Raw genomic sequence first — 4,108 nt, 5'->3', positions numbered from 1 at the left:
ATTGCTACCCCCAAAATAAAAAAAAAAAATAGAAAAAAGTTAAGTTGTGTGCTAACCAGGCATGTTACAGAATAGGATGATATAATATACACTTGTTCCCCAGGATACTCCAAATATTTGGATCCAATCCATGTCAATTAGCAAAGCAATGATTTACAAACCCCCAAGGCCCACCTCCATACCATTGATTATGTCTTTTACAAGCTTTACAAGGGTTTATTACAGGGTTCCAATGAACATTAGGTGCTGGTGTGCCATAAACATCCAGTTTTCTTCTAGATAAAATCATGGCTCTGTCATATGGGCAAGATGAGCCCAGGTGACAACTGTTTGAAAAGAAAACAGTGATGTGTTGAGGGCTAGACAAAGCAAGCAAGACTTTCTCTTTAGGTCTTCACTCATGGAGAATGAACAGAGTTCCTTCTGAAACCCAGGGCCAATAACACCCAAGGTTTATATAATTATGATGTTTCCATCAGGTCCTGAGCTATCGAGAATAAAGTAGAACTCCACCTTTAACACAAGGAAGATTCTTGGGAGAAAATTCAATTGTCTTGGGCCAGTGTCTTGTTGAGGGGTTGCTTCAGACTCTGAGAAGACAACTATCCCCACCACATGGAGCTGTGTTTATTAGACCCATGGCTACTGTGGACTTAGTTGGTGATGTTTTTGGAGATCCCTGTGTTCCCCTTGTACTGCACTTTTTGAGTATCCTTATCCTGAGTTTGTCCCATTGAATGGTAACTCCCACTGACTTCCTAGAGTCTCAAATTTCCTTCCGTTTCCTCATGGAAGTAGTATACAAGAAGCTATTCCTTATAAGAAATGTACCTAGAATATGGCATGGCTTAAGCAATACCTCCCTACCTTACCTTTCATCTTTTCTTTTTCTGCCTTCCGTTCTTTTCTCATCTTCTGACACTTCTCCCTCATGACTTGCCAGTAAAATGTGACCTGCTGTTTCATGTTACTCCTGTACTATGAAATACTTATGGTGTTATCTTTTCTCTTGAATGCTTATATTGCCTTACTGGCATAACTTGCAATATCCTGTCACTAGTCAGACATTGAAAGTACTTAAAGAAGGCAACATATGTTGAATGCAAAATTTGTTTTAGGAGCGAGATTGTGGTGGTTCACGCCTTTAATCCCAGCATTCAGGAGGCACAGGAAAGTTGATCTGTGTGAGATCAAGGCCAGCAACGTCTAGCAAGATATTCCTAAAACAACTAAGGCTTTTTGTTGCAAAGAGAATCTCTGTCTCAAAAAAAAATCCCAACAATAACAACAAAAGTAACCATCTGTTGTAGGTTCTTTCCTCTTTGCTCATTAGCCAGAAATGAACGCAATTTGTCATTGCACACATATTTCTTTATTTATTTCTTATGTCTGTGGGTAATGTCCTTCTGTCCTCTTGATTACTCCTTCTTACACTAAGTGACTGTATGTCCTCAGTCGGTTTTTGGGACCAAGCTTCTTAAAAAATTATTTGTGGATACCAATTATATTTACGGATATATTTAAAAAACAGAACACATTAATTTGTAACACTGTTCATTAAATTAAAATATAATTCTCTGAATCATAGCAGGAGATTACCCCATACGTATAGAAAGCTCTAGACTGTGGGGTGTCTCTATTAGTAACAAGTATCAATAGCTGGAATGTCAGAAACCGAACAGTGTAAATATCCTTTTGAGTTTTGTATGAGTCTATGTATTTAAGTTCTGAACACATAGAATCATGGGTAGCTGAGTAACATTGCTCAAGATCTAAGTTTATCTGGATGAGTTTCCCTTGTATTTTTGAGAGTAAAGTTGGCAGTATTTACCTCTTATTGTTCTTTTCTTTTTCACTTCCTCTCTTTGTTCTTTCCCAAATATTGTACACCTCTCAATCACTGCATGTTTATATTAGGTATAGAAGCCATGCTGTGTCAATATATGTACTATGTTTTTCGTAATCCTCCAGATATTCTAACTGTTTCCCATTTTCCTGAATCTTTCGAATCAGATATACTCTTATAAAGTGTCAGGAATATAATTTGCACTGTATTCAATTTATGTTGCAAATTTATCTCATACAGAATATAAATATTAACTCACCAAGTTCTCATTGATCATTTACTTTTCTATTCATGTACTCTCTTTTATTCTTATTGTTTTCAATCTGGAAATGACATTTACTGTTTTTCCTAAAAAGTTCAATGGGTCTTGGATGGTGGCACAGCACATATTCTACTTGGGGATGACCTGAGTTCATACCCCCAAACCCAAAATTCTAGGCTCAATACAACCTCACCTCCAGATGCAGTGTTTCTGACAACCTCTACTATGGTATGTAATAAGTACACATGGGAAACATCTCTCACACACAATCTGAATATAAAAAAACTAGGAATGAATTTGTTTTCAAAATCTTTGTTACTTAAAAAACAATGAGTGCAAAACCAGTCACATTTAGTACATGATTCTAATAATATATTGTTTCATTTTTTAAATTTCATTTAAACTTTTATTTTTCATTTTACATACCATACACTCCCTTCTTCCCCATCTTCTTCTCCAATTTCCCTCCCTTCCCTTCCTCCCTTTAGTAGTCAGAGAGGGTAATGCCCTCATTCAGGACTCACCAAAGTCTGGCATACAAAGCAGAGGAAGGACCAAATCACTCTATTTTTTATCAAGACTGAGTAAAGTATCTCACTATAGGGTGCGGATTCCAAAAACACAGTTCAAGCAACTGGGATGGATGATGGTTTCACTTTCAGGGGCCCCCTAACAGATCAAGTCACCTAAGTGTTTACTACTTTCAGAGGGTCCAGTTTGTTGACATGAAGGTCCTCCAGCTGTAAGTCAATATTCTATGAGTTCCCACTAGTGAAAGAAGATGTGTTGTGGCTTTGTTGGAGTGGCCTTCTCCCTGTTAGAAGAATCACATCATTGTAGGATCAGACATGAGGTTTCTTATTCGCAGAATACTGCCCAGTGTGTCAGACAACTCCCTGTTGCCTCTGAGTCATGCTGTAAGGACTATAACATCAAGGACTGCAGCAGCATATATGCTGACATGCCTGCTGCCATGATGATTAACTGAAGCTTGGAAATTTTAAGCGTGACACCTCTTTTCTTTGTAAGAGTTGCTCTGGTCCATGGTATCTCTTAACAGCAATGAAAACCTAACAAAGACAGATGTTGTTTCAAGGGCCTTCAGTATTTCTGTGATAGGCTGTTCCTATTGTACAATTTATTTCTGATGTGTTCTCAGTAGTGTTGTTCTTGTAGCTTGACACTTCCTTTATGTCTGTTTATAGGGATTTCTTTCTCAGGGCTATATGCTAATTAAAGGGCCAAGAAATGTTGCATGTGAACCTCCTATTCAGTTTCCTTCTAAATGGTTCATGTGAATGCATTATAATGTCCATGTCATGAAATAAGTGTGCAAGGCTCCAGACTTACATGAGTATGTTGTCAAAGTTGTTTATATTTACATTGTGAGTATCATATTTCTTTGTCAAACATGTTTGCGTTATTGTAGGATGCAGTGACCTATGACGATGTGTACATCCATTTCACTCAGGAAGAGTGGGCTTTGTTAAATCCTTCTCAGAAATGTCTCTACAGAGATGTGATGCTGGACACGTACAGGAACCTCACTGATACAGGTAAGATTGAAATTTCCTTCATGTTTTAAAATAAGGGACCAAATATTTCTTGGTTATTGATACTATTCTGTAATTTTGATTGAGAAAAAGGAAACTTGGTTGAATGAGGCATGGTTCTAAGGTTCATTAAAGTTATTAATTTAAGTTTTGTACAATTTACAATAATACATTGTATATTTTCTGTTATTTCAGGCTACATTTGGGATGACCATACCATGGAAGATCATTGTCCAAATTCTAGAAGACATAGAAGGTAAATTTTCACATGTAAATTTATGCAAATTTGGCTCTGAAGATATTTTAATGTATTCTGGAAATTTTATTGAAGAGACACACAAAAAGAATTACAAAAAATTAAGAAGATCAAAGTTGAAAAAGGTGCAGCTTAAAGTATAGTGATGGTTCTCATTTTCTAACAAAACCATGTACCTCAGTGAACGGTAG

The sequence above is a fragment of the Phodopus roborovskii genome, unplaced genomic scaffold (assembly GCF_943737965.1).
Source record: "Phodopus roborovskii unplaced genomic scaffold, PHOROB, whole genome shotgun sequence".
Lineage (NCBI taxonomy): Eukaryota > Metazoa > Chordata > Mammalia > Rodentia > Cricetidae > Phodopus > Phodopus roborovskii.
This window is presented reverse-complemented; position numbering follows the sequence as displayed.